The following is an 8,143-nucleotide window of genomic DNA, read 5'->3' on the forward strand; positions in this document are numbered from 1 at the left end:
CTCTGGCAACAACCTGAGCCATTATTAAAAAAGCGAACAAATCAGTCATTACTGAGTGTGGCACCCCTACTTTCATTAGAAAATCATATAGATTAAATGTTAATCATAGCTAACTCTATACCAGTAGGCTTCTGCCAAGATGACAGATGGACCATTAATGAAAATAACGAGGGGATCTTAGTCTATACACGGATATGGAGATGCAACAACAAGCATAACACCACACTTGGCTTCCAAAAAACTGTTATTTAGACAGAAATAGAGGTAGATAATCAGTATGCACATACAGAATTGCTTCTTTTGCTAAAGTCAAAGAGTATGTGTAAAAAAAAAAAAAAAAAAAAAAAATGGGTGAGATCACTGCATTGTGGATGCAGACGTGTTTTAAAATGTTTTCATAGTGGGCACTGCCACAGGAGACTGAGGGAAATTGGTGGTAACACCTGTCACACACATTCAGCATCAGATATTAGCATCCGTCTCTTTTACTGGTCTGTGAACGATGAATAATTACTCTTGTTTAAAAACCTGCCTATTAGCGCTAACCAGGTTATATTGGACATCTGTCTCAGAAAGCTGACTGATATAATTGGCTGCCATCATATCGTGCTTCACTCTATAGCAAAGCACACTGGCATGACAGGCATTGAGAAGCGTTGTTGCTGTTCACTCCGGCTTCGTGACGTAGCTCCCACATGTCAGTTTCACAAGCGAGTCAAATGAAATTGTACGAGATGAAAGTTGTGGCAAAAACAGAACACATATGTCCATGCGTGGCGCTCTGTGGCATGTTATTGGCACAGTGTTTTCATCAGGTCTGATAACATATGTTTAGAACTCAGGAGGCTTTGGGCAGGAGGGAATAGTGCAGCTTTTGAAGTCAACTGCCGCATTAAGCAGAGAAGCGGCACAGTTGTGTGGAGATGCTCTCTTGTTCAAAGGGATGGAAGGAACCGCTCCGGGGAGCGTCCAACATCAAGAGCTGACCCCGGCACTGTTTCCCGCTACCTTCTGCCATGCGTCCCGCCGCCGTATGCTGTGATTCCCAAAGACCGGCAGGCCTGTGCCATCTGGCCTCACTTCGGATTCCCCGGACACATATTGGGAATCCAAACTATGCCACCTCCCCGTTTCTCCTTTCCCTCTGCGCTCTCTCCCTCTGGGTTGTCTCTGCGCCTCCACTTCATCCCTGCTTGAGTGTTGGCTCAAGTGGAAGGGGTCTGCTCTCCAAGTGATCCCAGTTGCCCTTTTCCTCTTTAATCCCCTTGTGATGGGATCCAGTAGGAGCCCTTTAAATTCAGAGGGAAACGGTCGATAGTTTTTAAGATGAAGGAAAATCCCCTGAGGGTTATCAACCTAGTGTATTCTGTCTCTGTTGTAGGGTGCTTAGTTCATTACATGACCTTCAGACTGCTTTTTTCTGAACTGCTGCTCTTTAAACAAGCTTAAAATTTCACTACACCTCAGCCAGAAAGCAAAGATTCTAATACTTTAACACCTCAGATTAAGAATCATTGGTTTCCTGTTGCAAATCTTTACCCACTTTCCAGTTTTAGAGTGCTGAGTGTGGTGTAGACATGTTTACAGACACACACAAAGAGAGAAGAGGCTCCAGGAAGAGAGCGGCGGTGGGCTGTACAGTATGTTCTGTAGCACTGCCACAGATTTCACACTCTTTTTGTGTGTCTCTTTCTCTTCCTCTCCTCTGGCCGCCGCCTCAGTGGGGAATTCGATTCCCTAATAACTGGGGAATCAAAGTTGGACAGCACCACTGCTGAGCATCATAAAGGAAGCAGTGGAGTGGCTGGCCATTCATTCATCCAGGCCCATTACAATGTATACCAGATGGACACTGCACGTCACCGGGTGACATCTCAAGACAGCCGCGGCCGCCTGCCTGCCCGGCTTGGAAAAGATGAAAGTTATGAGGGAGACGGGAGGTAGGTTGCGTCAAACAGAGACAGATTTGATCAACAACTGCACAGAGATGAAATCAAAGTGGTTGAAGCATGTGGCGTGAGGCATCTGGTATTCTAGCAAACAGAAGCTAGCGTAGCTGCCAACGCTTTCAGGGGAGAGTTGCCTCCCCCGCTCGGCAGCCTCAAGCCAGTGGAAATGCTACTAGGTTGTGTTTTAAATCCACAAGAGGTGTATTATTTGGCTGCATTGTCCTTAGGTTATTTTGGGATTTGGGAGAATTTTTGCACGTGTTAGAGCAAAGTAGAGTGACACAAGACGGACATGTGGCAAAGGTCCTGTACTGGATTCAAACCAGGAATTCATGTTGACAGTACATACCTTTTTAGACCACCAAGTTGCCAGGACACCCCCTGTGCTAAGTTCCTAACAAAACAACTCTAAACAGTAGCTTATTTATTCGAAGTAAATCAATAGCAAAGGTGACATTAGGAATTTGTGCCTGCTGGAAAGACGCCAGTACATCTGCTCAAATCCTGGACCACTTTTCTTATCTGTGGAGCGTGCCAAGATCTGATAACAGATTTTTTAAATGGTCTTTTGGTTTGTTTTACATCAGCAAATATTGCATTTTCATTTGAGATACTGAATTCTTACCAAAAGGAAATTACGGTTCAAGCCATGTATACTAACACATTAAAACAGAGTTGATGTAATGTGGTTTTATGTGCTGTATAACAACATTATGTATGGTGTATCTGTGTACATCTGTACGTCAAGTGTAAAGAACCTGTCAAGCCCTCCTGGCATTGATTTTACATTTCATACTACTTCCTGCATAGAGCACTGTGAGCATCTGATCCTCTAATCTCAGAATGCCAGCTTTCACTCAATGTCATCTGCCAATGAGCTGCAACCAGGCGCCCATCCTGCCTCTGGCACCAGAACTGCACCCATCCAGCTTGTGTGCGCTAATACCCACCGTTGCTAGGCTACAACGAGAGGAATCAAATTTAGGTGGCTTCCACAGCTGCGCTGTACTGTTGTGCACCAACATGGCAATGTTCCCAGTTTGCACCTGGATGGAATGAAACAGGAAGAAGTCTAATCTACTAGGTACAGTAGTGGCTGTCTGTCCTGCGTTTGTCTCGAAAGTATGTGCGAAAACAAGAGGAAATCATATTTCATATTATGGATTTTTTGATTTTTTTTTAGAGCCTCGCACTGTTGACTAGGTAAATGTGTGTTACGTGTTTTACTGACAGCAGGAAGGTCAGTGGGGGGAGCACATGTATTGGGAAAAGTGGGATTATATCTGGAAACTGTTAGCTTCTGGTCTTATGGCAAGACCTTCTTAAAATGGTGCCAAGAGGTGCTTAACTCAGCCATGTAATAAACAGAAACATATGTGTTTTAGCAAAAGTTGGAGGAATCTTGTGATAACACACAAATCTAAAACAGTCAGGATTTCTCTGTGGAGTCACAGCCTTCCTATTTGCAAGCTTTCACTTATCATACTTCACAAACGCTATGATCTGTTCCTCTTTGCATCAGTGAACGCTCTTTGCTTAGATCCCTGAAACAACAGAGTTTTGAGCAATTGGCTGCAAACAGTCTCTCCATCATGCCAAAAGCCATAAAGGGCTTCTCCACAGCTGACTTCCTGCATCTTAGTTTCAATATAATCAGTGAGCCGCGCCGCTCAGACATTGTTAATTTCACAGGGTTCACGCAACTGTATCAACATCTTAACAATCGTGTTTCGAAAGAGTTGTGTGCCAAAGGCTGAATTATTAGATCTTGGAAAACATGCCAGGCTGACATTAACATGACAGTTATGAAACAGTCATCAAAAAGCAGGCCTTAGTTGAAAGGGAGAGGTTAAAAATCTCACATTTCGGGGCTTAGAGAACTGTGAAACCTGGTGAGTATGAAGGATGGAGAAAGTCTTAATATTCCATTCCCAGTATTCCCAATATCTATCTGATGTTTTGTACCCTGAAACTTTCCTGTGGCTCAAAAACTTACAAAATTAAGGAATAACTTGCCATTTTTGGGAAAACACAAGGTGTCACTTCCTGTCCAAGAAATAGTCTGGCACACAACCCTCCGTAAAACCACAAATTGTTGTTTTTACACTTTACATGAACAAACGAGATGTAACATGCTTATTAGTGAGCATTTAAGTGGCTGGTAGGTGGATTTTGTTACCTTCTGAGAGAGCCAGGCTAGCTGTTTCCCCCTGTTGATGGTCTTTATGCTAAGCTAAGCTAACCGTCTGCTGGATTTAGCTTCATATTTAGTTTACAGACATGAGGGTGGTATCAGTCTTCTCTCTGCGAGAAAGGGAATAAGTGTATATCCTAAAATGTCAAACTATAATCTTAACAAAGTGAAGTGCAAAATTGCAATAAATAGATGCCTCTAGATGTACATCTAAACTTAGGAAGTTCAACATAATTTAATTGATGATTAGATGGTCCATCTCTGTCTACAAACCTAAAACTAATTTCCATTAAATTCCTTGTAAAAGCCAACATCACTCAAGGCGCTTGTTTGACTGGAAGAAAGAATGAAAGTGATTGTAATCATTGAGAGTGTATCCCATTTTTTAAAACTTTGCCTTTGCATACGTGGCCACAATTGGTAATCCTTCTATGCGGGACTTCAAAGCTGGACTTAACTGGTGGGTGGAGAGCAATCGTTTAACACAGGCTGTCAATGCACACATACACTTTCATTTGAAAAAGGGCCAAGTTTCTGGACTTTGGGATCCACCCTTCTTGGATAGATGCACATCTCCTCTGGCTGCATTTACTGCACTAACACGCTTTTACCTTCCAAAAACCTGTATTGTGATACCAAATAAGAACAAGTATCTTTTCTGTCATCTCCAATGTTCTTTAGGAGCCGTTTGAAGCATCATATCTGAGGAATATTTTGTGGATTTATCCAAAAGGTGCAAAATAAATCCTTTCCCTCCTCTGGCTCCTCCTTGCCACTGAGAGCCAGAAACAGATGCTGGTGCCACCATGTTGCCAGCTCTCCCAATGGCAGAGAAGATGACAGGAGCTGCCAAAAAATTCAGCCTCCTTCGCTCCTTTATGTGAAATGACTGGAATATTAATGTGGAAATAATACTACTTCTAATAATACTTCAACACCTTTGGCATCATCATCAAATAAATATGAAGCAAGAACACAGGTGCAATTCATTTCCTGTCCTGTGTTTCTTCTCTCCTCACCTCTCCCCTTTTTCCTCGTTTCTTTGCTCCAACGTACTTCCACGTAGAAGATGAGTTGTCGTGACCGAGGAGGAGTAAGTATGAAATTATTTCAGACCTTCGTGTGACCTTTCCTATCATCTGCACTCGTAAGTGGGAGTGGGTTCTTTTTTGGCATTTTGAATGGGATGGGTGAAATGGGCAGGTGAAGGAGAGTTGGCAGAGGGAGGCAGTGGGCTGATAGTGTTTTTTTTTTATCGACGTGGCAAAAACGTGATTTCCATATTCGGGTGTTATGGAATCAGTGCAGTTCTAACCGTAACCTAGAACTTTCTAACTTTCTATTACTTTTAGCCCCAGCTCATTCCGTCTTACTAATGTCTACTAATTTTCTTCATACATTAATACAAACACTCTCTGATTGTAAACCTTATGTACAATCAGAAATCATTACCTCAAGTACTCAACAAGACTCATTTCCAAACAATACAAACATAAATACATTTTTTCAAACAGCAGCACTGTAGCACTGAACATGCGTCTAGCAGCTTGTTTGGGATGCACTTTTAATTTTTGAGGACAACTAGCATCTGGTAGTAATTATTCCTCACTTTTATTCTGCTTTGACATGTGCTAATGAGATTTCATATTTAATCAGAAGAAAATTCATATTTTTTGTCTGCAGTTTAAAATAGGTGTTTTTCTTTTATTCTCTGATTGAAACAATTTTAAACTAACTGTACATCAGCACAACTGTCCCTAGCTCATACAGTTTTACACTAAATTACAGGCTGTTGAAACATAGATATTAACTGAAATAAATGAAACATGACAGCAACTCAGCTTTTGTGGAGTCTAAAGCTGTAACATCACTAACAAATTATTTCCTCATGTTGTACTATTGAAAGACGGAAAGATTGGGAAAGATGCTGAAATGCTGTCGCATATTGTTTTATGGCATGTCTGCAACAAGAGTTAAAAAGAAATCATGTCTATTCATGTCTTTAATTTAATAGTATGACATTTGATGTTGACTACCAATAAAAACAACTCCAACTTAATGAAACTGGCTTTACGAGGATTACTGTAGATAAATAAAATGACATGCATACATTTTAAATATTAAAAAGTACATTTAACTCGACTGAATATTGCTTGCAGGGTGGAAGCATATATTTAGCATACAATGACTACTGTTGGAAGGCTTATGAAATCAAATAGCTATATATTGCCTGAGGGAACTGGCATGTCTGAAGACCTCCAGGATTCTTTTTCTCACACACATACACACACTCGCGCACTCTGTCTCACGCCCCATGTGAACACTCATCTTTAACGAGGGGAGAGCTGAAACCATGCGTGATTGTTTTAGAGAGGCTGCCCTAAAGGCACGTTATCGCTCAATGCGGGGCTGCTTCTCCCAGTCATATGTCCTCTCTTGTTGATTGTGCAGCGTAGATCAGCAGCAACAAAGGCATCATTAGTGGGGCTTTGGTCCCCACCAGGCCCGGGCTAATTATGAATGGGGGGCCCAGTAATAATTCAAGGGCCCATCGGTGCAGCTTGAAACTGAAGAGAGAACTTCACAGATTCAGTGGTGGCGTACTCAGCCCATCTGCCTCCATTTCCCAGCCACCTGCCTGAAGATCTGACCCACGTCAGCCACGAGGATGGAGCACCATTACACATAAGAGAGAGGCAGAGGAAACATATGGGATTTATACATCGCTTTAATTAATGATTTGCAGTGGTCATTAAAAGCTTTGGACAATTACCTGATTAGTCCATGATGGCCTGCCTGGTAAATTGTTTAACAATTGTTAATTTTGTGTTTATCTCAGGTTGTAGAGCTGAATTATCTCCCATCCCTCAGATGCTGGAACTACTGTTCATGCCATCATGGACACACGCATATGTGCAATTAAAATGATAAATTTTATAGAAAAAAAATATAGATAGAATACTTTCTGTATAAATCTGTACTTCCTGTAAACAATATGATAAACAGCTGAAATAAAGATTTTACATAATCTATTCAGCTGTAAATCAGTGGTTTTGAATTGCAGATATGACTGTAGTGCTTGTGTATTTTATGGATTCAAAGAAAAGTGATGATTGTTTCTGCCAGAAGAGGGCAGTATCCATTTTCTTAATCACATCTCAAGTGATTTCCCCCTTGGCCAAAGCAAGCACAAACATTGCTCCAATTCCAAACCCACAAAAGAGGGAATTTGAAAGTAAACAAATGAGCCCGATGGGATGATCAGCATTCTCAGACTCGCAGCATAAACTCTTTTCCCATGGAGCTGGCTCATAATTTCAACACAGACCTCGGATTTATCTCCCAGCGCCTGATTCATTTGGTGACGAAGCTCTAATTTATAACAGCTCTCAGATTTGACATCTTTTTTTTTTTTTTTTGAAATCCAAAGAGGAGTGAGATTAAAATGCAATTTAGGAAGTGGCTGCAGGGCTGTGAGGAGCCACAGTTGCTTGCATTATTTATAGATGCTGAGAGTGTATATTATATATCATTTTACTGCCAGGTCAGATACTCTAGTAAGTTCAACTAATTTGAAATCTGACCCCATATGGACAAACCAGAGCTGTAAAGTATTCATGAAATCATGAGGTGTAGCATAAAGTTGGGTGGCTGGAATGCAAATCAAGGATGTGTTTTTTTCTTCCAGATGCTGATGAATAACATGGTCAAGCACACAGCATGTTCAGTGTTTCTATAGTATGCTGATATAAGACCTGATAAAAACTCAAAATGTTATTTTTTTATAAAGTTATCTTACGCGAAATCTTCCAGAATTATCTGCAACGCCATGTGGTTTGGTGATCATAAGTGCTGATGGGAAGACGTCCAGCTCAGTTTTAACTATATGTTCTAAATCAAACGTGAATATGTTAAGTATTACCAGTCTGTCCAGGTCAGTCATTAATATGCAAGCTCTAATTTGGGCCTCCACATATAGAAGTCCGTTCTGAATAGAGCA

At 41.3% G+C, this 8,143-nt stretch overlaps 1 long non-coding RNA gene across 3 annotated transcripts; it reads left to right on the plus strand.

The window, feature by feature from the left end:
- Nucleotides 1-332: 332 nt before the first annotated feature.
- LOC121888782 lies at nt 333-7,175 on the plus strand. 3 transcript variants are annotated; one of them, XR_006093301.1, is made up of 2 exons: nt 333-1,940; nt 4,825-7,175. It is a non-coding gene; the product is annotated as an uncharacterized LOC121888782 (long non-coding RNA). The 3 variants fall into 3 exon arrangements; XR_006093303.1 differs by lacking the exon at nt 333-1,940 and adding an exon at nt 2,490-3,033; XR_006093302.1 differs by lacking the exon at nt 333-1,940 and adding an exon at nt 3,051-3,841.
- The last annotated feature ends 968 nt before the right edge of the window (nt 7,176-8,143 follow it).

The sequence above is a fragment of the Thunnus maccoyii genome, chromosome 22 (assembly GCF_910596095.1).
Source record: "Thunnus maccoyii chromosome 22, fThuMac1.1, whole genome shotgun sequence".
NCBI classification, from domain to species: Eukaryota; Metazoa; Chordata; class Actinopteri; order Scombriformes; family Scombridae; genus Thunnus; species Thunnus maccoyii.